The sequence below is a fragment of the Neoarius graeffei genome, chromosome 11 (assembly GCF_027579695.1).
Source record: "Neoarius graeffei isolate fNeoGra1 chromosome 11, fNeoGra1.pri, whole genome shotgun sequence".
Taxonomy (NCBI): Eukaryota; Metazoa; Chordata; class Actinopteri; order Siluriformes; family Ariidae; genus Neoarius; species Neoarius graeffei.
Window position 1 is genome coordinate 15621550 of NC_083579.1, and position 22627 is coordinate 15644176.

Below are 22627 nucleotides of genomic sequence, written 5' to 3' on the forward strand. Positions count from 1 at the left end.
TGGGTTGGTTCTCAGGAGGATATAATAGATAAAAAAAATGCATATAAAAACAAAAACAAAACTAGACAGCCAGACTAGCGACCAGATATGCTGTACAATATCCACATTTCTTCATGATCATATATTTCCAACTGCAAATAAAAATAAACCTAAAAAATGATAATACATTTGTCAGTTATATTGCCTTCAAATACTTCACAATTACAATATTGCTCACAACTTTCCTGAAATCTTTACAACAAAGTAAATATTCACAGAATCACTCCACAGACAGTTACCCCTACACACACACACAGAGTTGTGTAATGTTACTCTTCTCACAATACAGTTACACTCCATCCAGTCTATCCTCCATAGCAAGGGGATTTGGCCCAGCGCCGTTTTCAGTAAGGCTATGTTTACTGCACTCACGCCGGCTGAGATCCGCACCTGAAAAATGATTGGTAGTACTGCGTTTAACCCTGACACCAAATTTTGTTTGGCCCGCATCTGGCATGGACCATCCTTAAAATCCGGCCTAGATGCGCATGCCGGATCTGTGCCAGCTTAGGTATGCAAAGCAGCCCAAATGCGGCCCAGATGCGGGCCAGATCTGGGCCTTACTGAAGGTATGTATAATATGTATTTTTCATTTTTTGAAAGTATTGCATGCACACATATTTTGTAGAGTGTAATCATGGTAATGGCGTAGCTGTACTATCGGCCTATATGATAATACGTCAAAATTTATCGGCAATATAGACAGTGTTTATTGTGGAAATAAATCCCCCTTCTTTAGACTGCAAGTTGGCCTAGTGGTTAGCATGTCCACCTCTCAACCGGGAGATCGCGAGTTCTATTCGCAGTCGGGTCATATCAAAGACCATCATAAAAATGGTACCTGCTGCCATCTGATGAGGCATGCTGCAATACAGATGCAAGTAGAGAGTCAAACTCTTGTGGTTACCAGAGGACTGGCCCCCCACTGTAACCCTGGCTATATAATAGGCTGAGGGCTAGAGAAACAGAGATCAGCGCCGCACCCATACGCCTCAAATTGCTAGGTAGTACTGGGACAGGAGAAGACCAGATCCTGGTGTGGGAGGGACTTTGACTTGACTTGCCCCCTTCTTTAACTGGAACATTTGGTCCAGAATCTGGTCTGCATCTGGCATAGGTCCAGATCTGGCACAGATGCTTTTTCATCTGGTTCATACCCGGCTGCCACATCTGGGCCGAATGATGAGGCCCAGGTTTGGGCCGTTGTGCATACCTATGCTGGACCAGATCCGGTATGCGCATCCGGGCTGGATTTTAAGGATGGTCCGTGCCAGATGTGGGCCGAACAAAATTTGCTGTCAGGGACACTTTCACTGCACTATTTACCAGTTACACTTTTTAAAAGCCTGATTACAACTTCTCTTCCTTCATACTGACAACCAAATCTGATACAGTTCTCTTTATAAAGAAAACTTTCTTGTTATGTGTCATTTTCTCGAAACTCCATCTGTTTCGTGTGAACAGCTGATGAAATTAGTGCATTAAAAACTGAAAATGACCTACTTGACCTCAGAAAGTAGGTCAAAGGTAAAATCCAACAGTTGATCCAGGTCGAATGGGTATATATTTGGGGTAGTTTACTATAGCATGTTATCAGCCAAAACCATTATTTCATGGTGAAAATTAAATTTTTGTCTGTTTTGAGAGTTTTCAGATGTTTGACCTAGACCTGAAAACATTAGAGAAAAACATGATTTGACAGTAAGAATAGAAAGAACAAATATAAATTATATACAGTAAATAATGCATTTCATTTATGTCAAGGTAATAGTTTTGGCTAAAAGAGAAAACACCAATGCAAAGTTTTAAGTGATAACCATCACATTTGGGAATTTTTGTAATTTTTATATGTGGCTTTTGATAAAATATATCAATTTGTCAATAATCTACAAAAGAATATTCACTAAAGGAAAAATACAAGGTCATTGTATATCAATATTAAACTATTTTTATGATTTTTTTGAAAATAGTACAGTCAGAAACAGAAAATGGCTTTTTTTTTTTTTTTTACAAATTTGACACTTGATTCTGGTAGAATAGGTATCAAAATCAATATTTCATGGGGGTAGCATGGTGGTGTAGTGGTTAGCACTGTCGCCTCACAGCAAGAAGGTTCTGGGTTCGAGCCCAGTGGCCGACGGGGGCCTTTCTGTGTGGAGTTTGCATGTTCTCCCCGTGTCTGTGTGGGTTTCTTCCAGGTGCTCCAGTTTCACCCACGGTCCAAAGACATGCAGGTTCAGCTAATTGGTGGCTCTAAATTGACCGTAGGTGTGAATGTGACCCTGCACAGGATAAGGAGTTACGGATAATGAATGGATAGATGGATGTTTCATGGTGAAATGGCTGTATTGACCATTTTTGCAAATGCGCAAAATACATTAAATTCAATTTTTCAAAAACCAATAAAGACTTCTTTACCAAAGAAGAAACTGCAACTGGTTCAGAGCAAATGACAACTTTTGGCACCATTGGTAATTTTGAACATGTTGTGGTTTTGGCAATTTAGGAAACAAACTATTCTCGACCGTCGTCCAGAATGAGTCACTTTTTGCTTGACTGGCATCTAAGTTTTTGTGCAGGAAATGAGCACATCATTTGTTTATGTAAAATTTAGGGGGTGTAGGACTCCCTATGTGTGGGTGGAGCACAGAGGACGGCAGGACAGAGATCAGGTTTTTAACTTGGCTTTATTGCCACACTTTTCAGTCTAACAATAAACAATCTAACGCAGACACGCACACACACACAACCTGCATCTGGTTCAGGGATGAGCTCCTTCTGCTCTCGCTCTCCCTCCTCATATAGGGCGCGGTCCCTGGGAAGACACACAAACACAGGTTAATTGCTCTCAGGTGTAGCGATTCTGCCACTTACCTTCCCTGACTCCGCCCTCCTGTCACAGACCGGCGCTTGACCACGCCCCCGCTGCCACATACCCCCATCGCTCGACTCAGGCCGGGCGCCTGTCCGGCCTGCAACCGACTCCCCCCCCCCCCCCCCCCTTGACGGGAGAGGAAGTCCGCCACGACCATCTGTGCCCCCGGCCTGTGGACCACCTTGAAATTAAAGGGTTGGAGCGCCAGATACCAACGGGTGATCCGCGCGTTGGCATCTTTCATGCGGTGGAGCCACTGGAGGGGCGCGTGGTCCGAACAGAGGGTGAAAAGGCGCCCCAGCAGGTAGTACCGGAGGGCGAGAACCGCCCACTTGATGGCCAAACACTCTTTCTCTATTGTGCTGTAGCGCCCCTCAAGCACTGACAGCTTCCTGCTGATATACAGGACCGGGCGGTCCTCCCCCTCCACATCCTGGGACAAAACCGCCCCCAGCCCTCTGTCCGACGCATCGGTCTACAACATAAAAGGGAGAGAAAAGTCAGGGGAGTGTAGAAGTGGCCCCCCACACAGTGCAGCCTTTACCTCTGAGAAAGCCCGCTGGCATTGCTCCGTCCACTGGACCGGATCTGGTGCCCCCTTTTTAGTGAGATCAGTCAGCGGGCTGGTGACGTCCGAATAATTAGGTATAAACCTACGATAATAGCCAGCCAGCCCCAGGAACTGTCTCACCCCCTTTTTGGTCTTGGGCCTTGGTCAGGCCGCAATTGCTGCCATCTTATTAATTTGGGGACGCACCTGCCCGTTGCCCAAGTGGAAGCCAAGATACCGTACTTCCACCCGCCCAATCGCACACTTCTTTGGGTTGGCTGTGAGCCCCGCTCGCCTCAGCGACCTAAGGACGGCCCTCAGATGTTCGAGGTGCCGTTGCCAGTCATTACTATAGATGATGATGTCATCCAAATACGCGGCCGCATAAGTGGCGTGAGGGCAGAGGACTCTGTCCATCAGCCGCTGATACGTAGCAGGCGCCCCAAACAGCCCAAACGGAAGGGTGACGAATTGGTGTAAACCAAACGGTGTGGAAAAGGCCATTTTTTCTCGGGATAGTGGAGTCAAGGGGATCTGCCAATATCCCTTCGTCAAATCCAGTGTCGAATAAAAGCGAGCAGTGCCGAGTCGGTCGAGCAACTCATCAATACGAGGCATTGGGTACGCGTCGAATTTAGACACCGCATTGACTATTCTATAGTCCACACAGAACCGGACCGACCCGTCGGCCTTGGGTACCAAGACCACCGGGCTGCTCCAGTCACTGTGGGACTCCTCGACGATGCCCATTTCGAGCATGGTCTGAAGTTCTTCCCGAACCACCTTTTTTTTGTGTTCGGGTAGCCTGTAAGGGCGGCTACGCACTACCACCCCCGGGGGCGTCTCTATGTGGTGCTCTATGAGGTTAGTGCGACCGGGCAGGGGCGAGAACACATCCGAAAACTCGGTCTGCAACTGGGCGACCTCCGTGAGTTGGGTCGGGGAGAGGTGGTCTCCACAGGGGACCGGAGAGGTACGTGATGCCAATGTCCCTTTTTGAACCTCCGGCCCCAGCTCCGCCTTCTCCGGAACCACCGACACCAATGCCACGGGGACCTCCTCGTTACAGAGTTTAAGTAGATTGAGGTGGTAAATCTGTAGTGCCCCACCCCTGTCTGTTCACCTCACCTCATAGTCAACGTCCCCGACTCGCCGTGTGACCTCAAAGGGTCCTTGCCACTTGGCGATCAATTTGGAGTTCGACGTGGGCAACAGTACGAGTACTTTATCTCCCGGTGTGAACTCTCTAAGGCGCGTACCCTTGTTGTACAGGCGGGCTTGCCGTTCCTGGGCCTGCCGCAAATTCTCCTGAGTTAGGTGGGTGAGCGTGTGGAGTTTTGCGCGCAGGTCCATAACGTACTGAATTTCGTTCTTACTTTGTGAAGGTCCCTCCTCCCAATTTTCCCGCAGCACGTCCAGGATGCCACGCGGCTTACGCCCATATAATAATTCGAATGGGGAGAACCCCATGGAGGCTTGGGGGACCTCTCGCACTGAGAACAGCAAGGGTTCGAGCCACTTATCCCAATTACGTGCGTCCTCACTTACGAATTTCTTAATAATATTGTTGAGGGTGCGGTTGAACCGTTCCACTAAACCATCCATTTGTGGGTGATATACGCTGGTGCGGATCGGCTTAATCCCCAATAACCCATACAGTTCACGCAGTGTTCGTGACATAAACGTAGTGTCTTGATCAGTCAGAATCTCTTTCGGGATTCCAACTCGGGAGATGACGCGGAAGAGTGCCTCTGCAATACTGCGTACTGAGATATTGCGCAGAGGCACTGCTTCCGGGTATCGCGTTGCATAGTCCACCAGAACTAATATAAAGCGGTACCCTCGTGCTGACCGATCTAATGGCCCGACGAAATCCATCCCAATTCTCTCAAATGGGGTCTCGATTAATGGTAGAGGGCGCAAAGGCGCTTTTGGAATGGCTGCTGGATTTACTAACTGGCATTCGCGGCATACTGTACACCACCTACGGACATCGCCGCGAATCCCCGGCCAATAGAATCGGGCCATTATTCGGGCTAGTGTTTTATCCTGCCCCAAGTGTCCAGCCATGGGATTAAAGTGAGCCGCCTGGAATACCAATTCCCGGCGGCTCCTTGGAATCAAAAGCTGCGTGACTCGCTCTTTAGTTTGAGTGTCCTGCGTCACTCGGTATAATCTATCTTTCATAATCGCGAAGTAGGGGAAGGACGGGGTGGCGTTCGGCGGGAGCGTTTGACCATCGATTACTCTCACTTGGTCAAACGCATGCCGCAGAGTCTCGTCTCGCGAATGCTCTACTGGGAAATCCGCGAGGGATTCCCCAATAGAGAGAGGAGGAGCCAGCGGCTCCTCACTCTGACGCGGAGATGACGTAGACGGCTCTGTGACAGCTGCTCCCGCCAAAGCGACACCGGGACCTCCCCCTGTCAACTGGCAGGACCCACTCTCTACTAGGCGCGTCATTAAACCCCGAAATCCCGGCCAATCAGTCCCCAAAATTAAAGAGTGGGTAAGGCGAGGATTAACCGCCGCCTTCACTATAAATTTTTCCCCTCTGAAAATAATGTGGACTGACACCAAAGGGTAGCGGTGAACATCCCCGTGCACACACAACACCTTCACCCCTTGTGCTCCCCCCAATGCCTCGTTTTGAACCAGGCTTTGGCGAATTGAGGTCTGATTACAACCAGAATCCACCAACGCCTGATATGTAGCCCCTTGGATACTCACCGGTATGCGATACGCTCCGGCCCGATCGAGGGCGGCCTCTGGCGCGTTGGGGATCCGAACCACCGCGCCCACTTCCATTGCTGTGCACTGCTGTTGAAGGTGGCCCAGTTCCCCGCAGCGCCAGCAAACCGGCCCGGGCTTTCCCTCTGCACCGGTGATCTGGGGCTCACTCACCTGAGGTGGGGGAGAGACAGACACAGAAGGGAGAAACGGGAGGGCACCGCGGGTGCAGCGGGCCGGCTGGGGTGGTGCTAGCCCCCGCCTCCGCGGTGGGGGAACGGGGCGAGGACGGGACACAGGAGGAGGGGGAGAGAGAGAAGAGGAGAGAAGAGATGATGTCATCTGCCGTCCTGCCGCCGGGACAGCCACCAGATGATCCTCCACCAGCTCGACTGCCTGATCCAGCGACGCCGGGCGGTGGCACTGGACCCACTCCGCGGTTCCTGCTGGTAAGCGGGCGATGAACTGTTCCAGTACCACCTGGTCGACGATTCCCTCGGCGTCGCGATCGTCGGCCCTCAGCCACTGCCAGCAGGCGTCCCGGAGCTGCTGGCCGAACGCGAACGGCCGGCCGACTTCCTCCAATTGCAGCGCGCGGAAGCGCTGGCGCTGTTGTTCCGGTGTGCGCCCCACGCGCTGGAGGACGGCCCGGCGGAGGTCCGCGTAGGCCAGCCGGCGGTCGGCGGGGAGCTGTAGTGCGGCCAGCTGTGCCTCTCCCGTGAGCAGGGGGAGGAGGCGCGCCGTGCACTGCTCCATCGGCCACCCCGAGGCTTCGGCGACCTGTTCAAACAATGTGAGGAACGCCTCGGGGTCATCCTGCGGGCCCATCTTGGTGACAGTGAGGGGAGACGGGCCTGCGGCTGGAGTGCTGGTGGGCCCCGCCGACGCGAGGAGATGCCGGAACGCTTTGCGATCTTCCTGCTGGGCCAGCACCAGGCTTCGAAGTGCTGCTCTTGTTCCTTTCGGAGTGTGACGAGCGCCTGGTGCTGGCTTTGCTGAGCCGTGGCGAGGGCGTGGACCAGGTCGGCGAACGGGGAGGATTCCATGGGGCTGCTGGGTTGGTGCTCCACTTTCCCGGGTTTCGGCACCACTGTAGGACTCCCTATGTGTGGGTGGAGCACAGAGGACGGCAGGACAGAGATCAGGTTTTTAACTTGGCTTTATTGCCACACTTTTCAGTCTAACAATAAACAATCTAACGCAGACGCGCACACACACAACCCACGTCTGGTTCAGGGATGAGCTCCTTCTGCTCTCGCTCTCCCTCCTCATATAGGGCGCGGTCCCTGGGAAGACACACAAACACAGGTTAATTGCTCTCAGGTGTAGCGATTCTGCCACTTACCTTCCCTGACTCCGCCCTCCTGTCACAGACCGGCGCTTGACCACGCCCCCGCTGCCACAGGGGGAAATCCTTATATCTTTAGTAGATACTGTAATAAATGAAATGGCCTTTTCAACATAAACCACATAAAATATGCTCTGTGACTTTGAAACATAGGTCAAGGTCACTCATCTTGGGTCAGTGAGCTTCTGTTGTTTGTGGCTACCAGCGGTTAAAATTTCGTCAGAAACCGAACAACTTTTGGAAGAAATAAATAAATAAATAATAGTCCCAAAAGAAGACTAATTAGCAGTTTTCATGGCCATGGAGCAGTTGATAGTTGGGTTACTTACCAGTCATAACTATCTACTACTAGTATCTGCCAACATTTTGGCCTTGTTGAGCTTCACCAGGACAGAAAACATTCGCAGGCACATTATCGTGATTTCTGTAAGCCCACGTAAAAGTCCCATAGAACACAATTTACACAAAACATAATCAACGATCTTACTATTGACAGATAAATTGAATATTTGAAGCTCATACAATCCGTATGTCCTATAACTGTTTATTTCGGAGCAAAGCTCCATATTTAAAGGCCCGGTCCCACTGCACTTACGGATGCAAAGAGGATGTAAAACGTAAAAAAATCTTTGCCATCCGTTGGAAAACGCTATGCATCCGTTGTGTACTCATTGCATACGTGCTTCATATGCTTTATCCATCGAGCATCCGTCCACTGTGATTTCATCCGCGCAAAAAGTTTTGAGCTGCACAAAACTTTTAGAACGGATGAACTTTCCGCCATGTACGATGTAAATCCGCGACATATACGAGCAACAAACATTCTATGTCCGTTATCATCCGTTAAACGTCTGCTGTATCCTCTCTGCATCCTCTGGGCATCCTCGCAACTCACATCCGCTGCAGCTGAAAATGGAAAGAGGGAGGAAAGATAAGGTACATGAAACGTCTATTCATCGTTAGTAGCACAGAAATAGAAAGGATGTAAGCGTATGCATCTCGTATATAAAGTATTCAAAACGGACAAAGCGTTTATATCTGGGATGTATCTCGTATATTTAGGATGTCTGGAGTATGTCTAGAGTATGTAGAAGGACACCTAGCGGACAATCGATATTTTGTATAAAAAGGGGGAGAAAATCATCTGGATCTCTCGATGTAGCCGCCAGCACGTCTTTCCGCTTTCTGCTGACGGCGTGCGTGCTGCATCCCTTTATATCCGCGGAGCAGACGCAATTCATACCCCCCGCATGCGCAGTGAACGGTCTGCATCCGATATACATCCGCGCAACATCCCCTTTGTTTCCGTTAGGCGTACGTGATGCATCCCCTTCATCCGCTATGCATCCGCTCTTTCTGCTATGCGTCCGCTTCTCAGTTATCACCGGTAACCCCTTTGGAGCTGTCATCCACTTCCATCCGCTTTCATCCGCTAGGCTTCCTATGAACATGCGTTTAACATCCCCGCTATATACTACCCACGTCCGTTCTTTTCTGTTCTGTTTTCGCAAATTTTCGCCAATTTTGTCCATTTCTGGAGCGGATGAAAACGGATAGAGCCACCCCCGAAATTTTGCTCGTCCGCTGTGTCCTTTTTGCATACGTTTTGTGTCCATCGGCCAGTGGGACCGGGCCTTAAGAGAATATAGTGATGCATTAACCTGATTATTTATTTATTTATTTATTTATTTTAAATGTCTTTGACTGTATGACGTCCATGTACCACTACAGGGAACCTGATCGTAAGTGCAAGGCAACATATCTCATAAATACTTGACCACTGTACAGCACTTATTTTTAATTTACTTTGAAAAAAATAATGTGGGATTATTTACTAACACATTTTACAGAAAGCATTCATGACAGTTTCACATAAAACTAGCCAAAACAGGTTTATTAGTCCACTAGCTTTTAACCAGACAACTGACATCAAGTTTGAAATAAGATCTCAGCTCAAACTCTCAGAGTTCATACGTTGCATTCGATCGGGGATGTTGTTTTTCAGTAGGCTTTTTCCCCAAAGGTTTTTATCCTACTGTTTTTTTCATAGCGGGCAACGTATCTTTGCATTGTCTGCTTTTTTTACCTGAACGATTTCTTTCTCTGCACACTCGTGTAAACATAATTATTGTAGAATTCAATAGCAATTATGAGCATCTTTCTTTGGTGTTAGATAATCTAAAACTACCGTGGATCAATATCAATTAGTTCTTATATCCGATAATATTCAATTGTAACTCTATAGCAGTGATGTAAAGTGAAAGCACTGGTTCACTGCTGTCCACCAGGCACCCAGCAGAGTCACATCATAATACAGTAAATGTGATGTTGATTATTTAAAAAGTGTATACACCCTGTTAAAATGATAGGTTTTTCTGATGTAAAAAAATGAGACCATGATAAATAATTTCAAAAATTTTCCCACCTTTAATGTGACCTATAACCTGTACAATTTAATTGAAAAACAAACAAATCTGTTTGGGGAAAAACATAAAAGATTAAAAAAATGTACAATAAGCTGGTTGCATAAGTGTGCACACCCTTAAACTAATACTTTGTTGAAGCACCTTTTGATTTAATTACAGCATTCAATCTTTTTGGGGGCGGCACGGTGGTGTAGTGGTTAGCGCTGTCGCCTCACAGCAAGAAGGTCCGGGTTCGAGCCCAGTGGCCGGCGAGGGCCTTTCTGTGTGGAGTTTGCATGTTCTCCCCGTCTCCGCGTGGGTTTCCTCCGGGTGCTCCGGTTTCCCCCACAGTCCAAAGACATGCAGGTTAGGTTAACTGGTGACTCTAAATTGACCGTAGGTGTGAATGTGAGTGTGAATGGTTGTCTGTGTCTATGTGTCAGCCCTGTGATGACCTGGCGACTTGTCCAGGGTGTCCCCCGCCTTTCGCCCGTAGTCAGCTGGGATAGGCTCCAGCTTGCCTGCGACCCTGTAGAACAGGATAAAGCGGCTAGAGATAATGAGATGAGATGAATCTTTCTGGGTTCACAACTGCCATCAATTAAAATGACTCTGATTAACCCCAAATAAAGTTCAGACATTTACTCAGTTGCATCCTCCAGCAAAAGCCAGGGTTCACAGAGAGCTTACAAAGCATCAAAGGGTTGTTGAACGGTATCAGTCAGGAGAAGGGTACAAAAACATTTCCACAGCATTAGATATACCATGGAGCACAGTGAAGACAGTCATCAAGAAGTGGAGAAAATATGGAACAACAGTGACATGACTGAGAACTGGACGTCCCTCCAAAATTGATGAAAAGACAAGACGAAAACTGGTCAGGGAGGCTGCCAAGAGGCCTACAGTAACAGTGAAGGAGCTGCAGGAATTTCTGGCAAGTACTGGTTGTGTACTACATGTGACAACAATCTCCCATATTCTCCCTATGTCTGGACTATGAGGTCAGGTCAAAGAAAAACATCCGGGCCCGGCTAAATTTTGCAAAAAAAAAAAAAACATCAACTCTCCCAAAAGCATGTGGGAAAATGTGTTATGGTCTGATGAAACCAAGGTTGAACATTTTGGCCACAATTCCAAAAGGTATGTTTGGTGCAAAAACATCACTGCGCATCACCAAAAGAACACTATACCCATGGTGAAGCATGGTGGTGGCAGCATCATGTTTTGGGGTTGTTTTTCTTCAGCTGGAACAGGGGCTTTAGTCAAGGTGGAGGGAATTATGAACAGTTCTATATACCAGTCAATTTTGGCCCAAAACCTTCAGGTGTCTGCTAGAAAGCTGAAGATGAAGAAGAATTTCATCTTTCAGCATGACAATGACCCCAAAAACATTTTGGAATGGCCCAGCCAGACCCCAGACCTAAATCCAATTGAAAATCTGTGGGGTGACCTGAAGAGGGCTGTGCACAAGAGATGCCCTCGCAATCTGACAGATTTGGAGCACTTTCGCAAGGAAGAGTGGGCAAATATTGCCAAGTCTAGATGTGGCAGGCTGATAGACTCTGAGCCAAAAAGACTGAATGCTGTAATTAAATCAAAAGGTGCTTCAACAAAGTATTAGTTTAAGGGTGTGAACACTTATGCAACCAGCTTATTGTACGTTTTTTTTTTTTTTTAAATGTTTTTCCCCGAACAGATTTGTTTGTTTTTCAATTGAATTGTCCAGGTTATAGGTCACATTAAAGGTGGGAAAAGTTTTGAAATGATTTATCATGGACTCATTTTTTTTACGCCAGAAAAACCTCGAATTTTAACAGGGTGTGTACACTTTTTATAGCCACTGTAGAAAAATATAGATTTTTATTTATTTTTTAAACAGTTATTCCACAAAATGGAGTCATACATGAGCTGGTAGCCGATGAGGTGCGTAGCACCAAGTTGGCTATAAGCCATGTACTACGAGATTGAGTGGAATAACTGTTTTATTCTATCCACATTCACTGGATTTTGAGAAAGGGAGCGTTTTTATTTTTTGCAAATTCGATAAATAAAAATTTTATACAAAACCTCTGACCAAATCATTTCCGCTTAGAATGTAAACAAACCGGCGAAATGACAGGAGCAATTTGTGAAGCATGCTATAATAATAATTCTTGAAAAATTAAAAACAGATACGTTCTGACCATCAAATACTTTTATTCCATATTTTGGGGTGGGGTTTTTTTTTGCATTTTTTGGGATTTTGTTTTTGAGTAGAGTTTTTATTTCATCCTTGGTTGGTTCAGCAACACGCGCCGCCATTTTATTTTTCTCTACTCACAGTATATGAGCTGATAGCCTAGTCGTAGAGTAGCCAATCAGAGCGCGTGATTGCTCATATCCAGTGAATGTGGCTAGAATAAATATACACTATATTGCCAAAAGTATTTGCTCACCCATCCAAATTATCGGAATCAGGTGTTCCAATCGCTTCCATGGCCACAGGTGTATAAAATCAAGCACCTAGGCATGCAGACTGTTTTTACAGTTTGGAGCTGGCCCCTTCCTCTTCCAACATGACTGTGCACCAGTGCACAAAGCAAGGTCCATAAAGACATGGATGACAGAGTCTGGTATGGATGAACTTGACTGGCCTGCACAGAGTCCTGACCTCAACCTGATAGAACACCTTTGGGATGAATTAGAGCGGAGACTGAGAGCCAGGCCTTCTCGTCCAACATCAGTGTGTGACCTCACAAATGCGCTTCTGGAAGAATGGTCAAAAATTCCCATAAACACACTCCTAAACCTTGTGGACAGCCTTCCCAGAAGAGTTGAAGCTGTTCTAGCTGCAAAGGGTGGACCGACGTCATATTGAACCCTATGGATTAGGAATGGGATGTCACTTAAGCTCATATGTGAGTCAAGGCAGGTGAGCAAATACTTTTGGCAATATAGTGTGTGTATATATATATATATATATATATATATATATATATATATATATATAAAAGCACAAATACAAAGGCAGTCACAGAAGTTTGGTTTATACACTACACTCTTGCTCAACACAATTTCAAGAGAAAGTAAGCAACTCTACAGTAGTATGGTGTAAATCACCATCAGTCCTTTAAAAAGCCATCATTTAGACCAAATGGGGTGATGTTTATCATGTGAATACAAAATATGTCTCACTTAGAGAGTTATTTAGCAGTATTCCCACCTCTCGGCAGAGTGGACACACTCTCAGGATCAGTAGAACATAAGGATGCTGGAGAACTGTGGTTTGTCTCTGTGTGCTGCTTCTCCACACTCCATATTATGTTCAGAAATGAAAGGTTCATGTATTAGAGGTGATGCAGTTGACAAACTGGTGGATAATAAACCTTTTACCTGCTTGAGGGTATTTTCTTTTTATTGTGTTTTTACATTGACTGCATCTGTAGTTATCCACCATTTAAAGCTAGACGGCCTTTTGAGTTCATAAAATCGGTGGAATTTAGTTCCCTCTGAAATTTGGTCATTGTGATATATGTTTATTTCTGTAATATCTAAAAATACCCAGGCCATTCTCGGGCTAGGAAGTTATTTCATTTGAGGGGATTCCCGAGCAAATACTGTGCATGAAGTCGCTTGCTTCATGCAGTCAAGCAGACAGAGAAAGTCCGTGTGCACATGCATAGATTTACCTTCTTTTTCTTCTTCTTTTGGGTTTTACGGCAGCTGGCATCCACAGTGTTGCATTACCGCCATCTACAGGTTTACCTTGACCGTTCACTGACAGTTCCATCATTCTGTCACTAAACGAACAGCTGATCACACCGAGGTGCTCGCTGAGCGCCGATATTTATTAGTCAAGTCAAGTTTATTTGTATAGCGCTTTTAACAATAAGCATTGTTGCAAAGCAGCTTTACAGAATTTGAACAACTTAAAACATGAGCTAATTTTATCCCTAATCTATCTCCAATGAGCAAGCCTGTGGCGACGGTGGCAAGGAAAAACTCCCTCAGACGACATGAGGAAGAAACCTCGAGAGGAACCAGACTCAAAAGGGAACCCATCCTCATTTGGGCAACAACAGACAGCCTGACTATAATATTAACAGTTTTAACATGAGGACAGTTTCGTTGATGTTATAACTCTTAATTGATGGAAACTTGAGTGCAAAACTGATTCATGATAACTGCAGTCCTAAAGTTAGCAAGACAACTGTAGTCCTCAGCCATAAAAGCATTACTGTAAGAGTCAAGAGCATCCTCCAGGTATAACCCTCAACTATCCTCATGGGGCCGTCCTTCACAGGAGCGATGTGATAAAACTCCGACCAGACACAGGGCACCATGATGGATCAAGCAGGTCTGAGGGGCAGAAGAGGCCAGCATCTCAATCCCAGGACCAACATGTAACTCAGAGGGACAGATTGGGGGGGGGGGGGGAAGAGAGAGAGAAAGAAAACACATGTTGTTAGGTATGCCCTAAAAATGACAAGTATTAAATCTGTGTGGTAGGCTCGCAGAGACAAGAGTCTTGACATCAGGCATAACACACAACAATGGCATGTTAATATGGTAAAAAATATATCATGACCTGCTCTGGCTGGATGCTTGATTGGGTGATGGGAGCACACTCCTCAGCAATGATGAGATGCAGATGGGACCCTTAGGGCTGGCCAAGACAATTCAGTTACATTTCACAGAGTCTGGGACATGTGACAGAAGTCTGACGGCCGATTCCCTGCAGGCTACGATAGCCAGTCGAGGTCTCCACCCTCTCCACCAAAAGATTTCCTGTTGACTCCATGTAACTCAGAGGGACAGATTTGGGGTGGGGGAGGGGGGAGGGAAAGAAAACCCAGGTTGTTAGGTATGCCCAATGTCACCTGAATAAGTAGGAGCAGTATACATATTGCACCGAGTACAAGCAGGGACTCCGGCAACTAACTAAGACAGCATAACTAAAAGGAGAGAGCCAGAAGGTAACACAGGCATGAGGGAGCCCCGGGACATAAAGCAGCCAGCCACTACACCGTCAACAAACTCGAGTGAGCAAGCGAGTGGGGACTGACAGCATCCATACATCCCAGTTTACCAAAACACTCTATGTCTGAGGACCCTCTAGATCTACACCTTTACCTCATAAACTATTAGTTTGGTCCTGCATTTTCTTTCCTTCGTATGTAACATAATGTCTTTTATTCTCGCTTTCCGTTACTGTAGTCAGTCTTTTACATTTCATTCGCATACTCAGATTCTCTATTTTTCTCTCCTGTTTCAGATTTGTATCCCACAATGCCTTGCGTGAACGGGGAAAGCCCACCACGTGATGCATGACGTAGTATCTTGAATTGGGTCCTGGTGAAGCAGGATAAAATAGCAGAGAATTGTTCTATTTAAATAATAATAATAATAATAATAATAATAATAATAATAATAATGATAAAATTGGAAGTCTGTGATTCGAATTCAGTAGCTTTCGGTCCACTAAATAAAAATAATTGGGTGTCAGGGAAAATTATTTTTATGACCTACACTTGAAAAATCTGAAAGGCAGTCTAGCTTTAATGGTTTAATGGGCTGAGCTTTCAAAGGTTATTAAAAATAGAATTAGGATGGCGCGCCAAAATAAATTGCAACTGCTTATTTTGATGTACTCCTGGAACTGCTTAAGCTCCTCGAGTGTACCATTCCTACACACTAGACCAAAATGACATCCATATGCCGTATCATTTCCCTGAACTTGCTGTTTTTTTTTATAAAAAGGTGTATAGATACTACATTGTGAATTATGTTCACCACCAAGAACACACCAGGATGCCACAGAGCTACTGCTGCTGTCCCCTTAATTCAGGGCTTCTCAAATGTTTTGGGTCCCCAAATGGACATTCTGAATTTCCTGCAACCCCAAGCCTTTTTTTTTTTTTTTAAATTCCAGATTTATTATGTTGGGCTACTGTAAGATTCTAACATTGTATTATGTTAGAAACACCATATGTGAAACATAAGTAACTAAAAAGGAAAGGAATATTCCTTGCACAGTCTAGTGGGACGTGTTGTAATGTTTTGTATTGTTATAGGATAATAATCCACACCGGGGTGGTTGCAATGTGTCATGGTGCAACACAAAGCAGCCTCGTTTGTACGTAAAGCATGATTTTCTGTCCACGTACAGAAGCAGTGGTAATGCAAGCATTATTATTATTATTATTATTATTATTATTCACCCTGCATATCTTATGTACCATACATCCAGAAGATTTAAATGGCACATCTGGTACATCAGAGCCAGAACTTCCCAGTTTATTAGACTTCCAAGTCAAACTGTAAAGTTCCAAGTCATCAAGAGTTTCTCCCATTTCATCGTGGCCAATTTCTCCCTTCCAGTTAAGTCTCCTCTATTCCACGACAGCTACCAGGGATGGTGAAGGCTGTCACAAAGGCTCTCACAAAGGATATCACATGCTTCCTCCAAGTGACTGCACCTTCAACGTCAGTGGGCAGCATACCAAACCCTGAGGAAATCATTATCTGCCCGCTTCTCCATGCATATTGGCTGGTGTTGCTGTGATTGACAGGGGAAACAGAGTATTCCACTCAAGATACATTTTAATCGGACGATATCAAGGGTTTCCAATAGAACCTCATTTGGTGTAGGGCTTCAGGGAGATATGCATAACCATGGCCTCACTTTTTCTTTATAAATGCCTTGAGACCTCAAGAATGGCATAGGAATAGTTTTAAGTGTTAACAATAAATCTAATATAGTAATTTTTATGATTAAAATGATTCATATAGGTAGCGGTCTGAGTGAATGACCTTGACATCTGTGACGTCACCACATGTAGGCTATCGGTCTCATCACCATTTCCACTATACTAAAACACAGAGCTGACTGCAACTTCAATCCTCCATTTTGAGCTAATTTATCGCCATGCCACGTAGATGTGTTGCTGGTGGGTGCAGCAACACAACAGAAGGTGGATTTACGTTGCATTCATGGCCCAAGAATGTTCAAACTGCAAAGATTTGGAGGTGTTTTGCGAGAAGTTCACGGGCACATTGGGCGCCTACGAAGTGGTCTCTTCTCTGCTCTGCACATTTTACTGAAGACTCATACGAAACCTCTGATCTGTTGAGGAGCGTTGGCTATAAGCCCGTATTGAAAGAGGGTGCAGTATCAACAATTAAAGAAAAAGAAAACTACAAGAAAAGGAAAGTAAGTTCAGTTGCACCAGTTCTCCTGGAGTGTGAGCAAGGGGTGGTTGTTGCTAAAACCCGGGACGGAACGGGACGGGACATATTATTGCTTGGGCAGTGACCTCCCTGCGGTTGTTGCTAAAACCCGTCCCGGGTTTTAGTAATTACCTGAGCCGAGCAGTAATGGCGGAGTACTCAGTATGGAGAAAATGGAGAATGAGTGGACCAGCCGTCTGATTTCTCTGCTGGATATGCTTGCCTCAGCAGCAATATCTTGCCCTTACGTGGAAGTGAATGAACGGAGAACTGAAAGTCAGATTGTTTCAAAACAATCGGCCACAAGGTCGGTCTTCAAGAAGCGAGAACACAGACAGGTAAGACGTGACTCTCATTTGGATACAAAACAACAAAAACAACACTCGTTGTTTACCTGCATTTAGATTAATACATGTAACTTGTATTGTGTGTTTAAATTACCGGTATAAGATTATTTAATTTGCTTCAGAATGTGATTGTCTCAGTTCATCTGCTTATTTAATTAGCCTTTTACGTTTTATCAGTGAAAATGCATGCATGTACATGTATGTTGCATAAGTTAATACACCTATCCTGTTTTAATGAGAGTCAACCCTCAATGAAGTCAAATCAGTCTTATTTGAGCAAGTCCTTAATGGTATTTCTTACTTTCACCGTAAATTTTTATTTATATGACTTTGGTCTAAAGCTGTCAAAGGCCTCGGCCTTAAAACCGGTTCCCGCTGTGACGTCACGCACTCAGAGCTGGCTGACTCAGCGGGGCAGCTCGAATGCCAACTTTGCAGTCGATTTTAACTCTCAAAAATATATATTTTTTATTCCCATTTATGCAGCATACAAGAGTCAAGGATGGAGATACTATCCACTCAGAAATGTATTTAAAAATAAAGGTTCTGCGTATCTCCTTTAAAGTCCAGTCTCAACCCACAGAAGTTATTAGCATTTCCTGTAGAATACAGGTACACTATATAACCAAATGTATGTGGACACCTGACCATCATACCCATATGTGGTTCTTCCGCAAACCTTTGCCACAAATCTGGAAGCACACAGTTATATAGGATGTCTTGTACGCTGTAGAATTAAGATTTCTCTTCACTGGAACTAAAAGGCTTGAACCTGTTCCATCATGACAGTGCCCCTGTGCACAAAGCAAGCTCCATAAAGACACTGGAATGGAACCAGGCTTCCTGACTAGATAATCACTGCCCAACGTCAGTAATGATCTTGTGGCTGAATGAGTGCAAATCTGCACAACCACACTCCACAATCAAGTGCAAAGTCTTCCAAGAAGAGTTGAGGCTGCTAGAATAGCAAAGGCAGAACAACTCCATGTTCATGCCCATGGTTTGGAAATGGGCTTTTACAAAAAGGTGTGATGATCAGGTGTCCACATACTTTTGGCCATATATTGGTGTGTGTGTGTCAGCTTTCCACATCAAGTGAAATCAAAAATGTCCAGTGAGTAAATACTAAAGCATGCTTGAAGAGGATTTGAAGTCTTATTCTGAGCTGAGAAGACAAGATTGTGACGTGCAGGAGCGTTTATTGAAAAGTGGGCAGGGACCCAGAATGGCTTTATTGGTGAATGAGAGCTACATGTATATAGGTTTGATGTCTCCTGAGCAGCAGGCACTCCACCAGGAGGGAGAAGGAAGAAGTTTCCTGATCTCTCCCAGTAGACTGTTGGAGAATTTATTGGCCGGTGACCAGCCGTCACAGATTAAGGGAAATGTCGATCAGTAATGACCCCCTCTACATGTTAGTATTGCTGTAAAGCCAGCTTTTTATGTCCGAGATATCGCAGTGGGAGCTATTACACATGACACGGGTGAGCAAGGGACTGCAGACCGAGGCTAGCATTATTAAATATTGACTAGCCCTGTGATTTATGTAGAGCTGGAGGGGGGAAAAGACTTTTTAACTGTGATATATTCTTTAGTTTTCAAACACATCCATTTATCTTTGACTGAGAATAAAGTACATGTTGGCTGTGTGTTTTTTACGCAGACTCAAAAAAGTGCCAGAAAGGGCTATTACAGGAAGCAGTAGCAGTTTAGATTTGTATTTATTCTCAGAGTGTAAGTTGATTAGATCAGTGTTTCTCAACCACTGGGCTGCAGCCCACTAATGGGCCGCAAAGCGCCATCTAGTGGGCCGCAAATTTTTTTTTCAAGTTGAAGCTAATTTTTACTCGTAGTAGAGTCCACTTGCTGGGTTTCATCTGACGTCACATCCATCTACGGTCACACTACAGCTCGTGATGCTTTGCAATGAGTTATCAATGAAAATGAGGCATTTTAGTGGCGATGCATGGCGATATACACGTGAGCTAAAAGTTGTGGTCACACAGCAGGTGAACACTTGACTGTCACGCCTTTGCGCACTTGAGTCCGGCGCAGCTCGAGCAGCCGCGCTCACGCACAGAGCACGTTGTGCGCGCTCTTTGGACCTGGTTGTTATGGGAAACACCTGATACTGATTTGAGCGCAATCAGCATGCGCAGATACGGACGCTGTTTTCACAGAGGCTTTGTGAAGTATTATCATTATCACTGTCACATTTGTTTCTAGGCATATGCACTTAGATAAATCTACCGCCATCTATCTTGTAGTGTCTTGATCCCCAAATCTTTAACCCAGCCACATATAAAAAGTTGTACACCTCCATGCCCTTCCAGGTTTTCATTTGTGTGTCTGTGTAGAACAATGTCTGCAGCACCAGGTAGTTTGAGATGTTGGGAACTCAACGGATGGATAATTTTCCAACTCGTAGGAAAAATCCTTCTGTTAGCATCTAATCCCACTGAGTGGTTTCTATATCCACTTCTTGGTTTTAATAACTTGCTTGTTTTCTGTACACAAACATGTCAATAAGTTCTTGTGTTAATGGACCAGACTCCACTTTTGGATCATTAATCCCTTTTGACTGAGAATGCTCTGCATGCATGGTTTAGCTTCTGGCACCTCCATACATTTTTAAATACAAAACCTACAATTAAAACAGTTTGCTTTTCTTGTATTTATTTAATTCCTGGGCTCCTGTCTGTAACAGGGAGTGATGTTGCATCCCATTAATACACTTTACAATAGATTATTAGATTCTAATAGAATAGATTAGCCAAAATAATTGGGAATCTTTTTTAATGGGCCCTGACTCGTTACAAGTATGCAGACCTAGAAATTCATATATTTTTTTCACCAGCCAGCCGGACTAGTTACCTTCCAAAGTAACTAGCCAAACAGAAAATCAACTAGCCAAAATTTGTTCATGTATGAATTTTACTTCTGTCAAAAATAACGCAAAAGAGAGTAGTTACCATTGTTCATGACTAATGTGCATTTATTTCAAGACCCGAGTATTTTGATACTGTTGTTAAATACATAAATGAGAACAACACAGAGCACCATAATATAATATCAACAAATAATAATGTATTGGAAAACTTGGCAACTTGGTGTATGAGTATTGAAAACAAATATACTTACTATCGTGACTATAGCACCCAAAATATGTCCAACATGCTTTCTGTATTTAACCATTTATGAGAGAGAAAGCATTAGGAGCTTCATATTGACTAGGAATCAACTTGAAAAAAATTAATTATTCCATAAAAATCGTATCGCAGCCAAGGCCTACCCTGCTCCCACGTTTGCTTATAAGTCCTTTGTCGTTCCTCCTTCTCGTACACTTTATCGGTGGCCTTTTTCTCCTCTTCAGACCGAGGTCGCTTTGTCCCCGTCTCTGGCGGTTTCTATACACCTTTCAGAAAATTCCACATCGCAACGTAGTTTTGGCAGATGTAGATGTAAACAACAACAAAAACACGTGTTTAAATGGGCAATAATGTGGCCACATCTATTGAATTTGATAACGTGATTACCGCGATATTCAACGAGATGCGTTATATGCATGCGCAGTGGTGAAAAAACCGATAGCCTGACTCCTACATGATATGATTCGGAATTCTTCGGTATTTTCCATCCTGCCGATAAACACATCGATTAACACAGACACGGCACACGCTTAATATGTGGCGGCTTTAGTTGACGGTGTATCTGAGTCTTCGCTTCATATATACTTTTTATTTTCAACTCGCCAGCCGGGCTGGCTAGTGACAGGAATTACCCGCCAAATGACAAATTAAGTCGCCTCGGGCGACTGGACCACCGCGAATTTCAAGCCGTGAGTATGAATAGGTGGGCCTCAAAGCAGAAAAAGTTGAGAACCCCTGGATTACACGATTAAAAACAATGACAAGATTTCACTAAAAACCATGGTTCTAGCTGTAGAAATTGAAACAGAAGATTGGTGATAGAAATGTTCCACTGAAACATTTCTTTCAGTGAAGAAACAACAAACATTTTGCGTTAGGCTCATGGAAAGAGCAATTCGGTTGGGTCATGTGGAAATAGGAACCGCCCACATTCCTGTGTCTACACAGCATATACACATGATACACTTCATTTTGCCATCATATGCACAACATTTGCGACATGAAACATGGTGTCACTGATGCAACCTCTGCAGAAGGAAGCCAATAAAGGTATTCAAGTGGTCAAAGGAAGAGATCAAAGACAAAAAACGAAGAATGAAATCAAGATGAAAAGAAATTCAGTTTCACCGACGACTGCTGAAAATGTACGAATGATTTTTGATTTGAAAAAAATCAGTTAATTAATGTGTTTAATAAATTATTTACCCTGAATCATTTACTGACATTATTATTATTATTATTATTATTATTATTATTATTATCCATTTTTTCCATCCATTATCTGTAGTCGCTTATCCTGTGCAGGGTCACAGGCAAGCTGGAGCCTATCCCAGCTGACTATGGGCGAGAGGCGGGGTACACCCTGGAAAAGTCGTCAGGTCATCACAGGGCTGACACATAGAGACAAGCAACCATTCACATTCACACTCACACCTACGGTCAATTTAGAGCCACCAAGTAACCTAACCTGTATGTCTTTGGACTGTGGGGGAAACCGGACCACCCAGAGGAAACCCAAGCGGACACAGGGAGAACATGCAAACCCCACACAGAAAGGCCCCTGTCGGCCACTGGGCTCGAACCCAGGACCTTCTTGCTGTGAGGCAACAGTGCTAACCACTACACCACCATGCCACCAATAATAATAATAAGAAGAAGAAGAAGTTGTTTAATTTATAAAGCAATGTTCTCACACCTAAGGTCACTTTACAATGACAAATAGATAGATAGATAGATAGATAGATAGATAGATAGACAGACAGACAGACAGACAGTCCAGAAGCTGTCAGGATAGAACTCCAGCCACCATGACGTCATTAATGTATATACGATGTACTGTTGCTACTGTACATCACTACTCTTATTTATGATATTATATTTATTATAGCTGCTATTTCTACCTCCACATAATGTAAATTACAACTGAGGCAACGATTCCTGCTTAATGTGTAATAGTTATGGATTACGATAGCAA

The 22627-nt window shown here is 44.6% G+C and overlaps 1 protein-coding gene across 1 annotated transcript in view; it reads left to right on the forward strand.

Moving 5' to 3' along the window:
- ush2a (Usher syndrome 2A (autosomal recessive, mild)) overlaps positions 1 to 22627 on the forward strand; it is a 500620-nt gene that overhangs the window by 263267 nt on the left and 214726 nt on the right. The window lies entirely within an intron of this gene.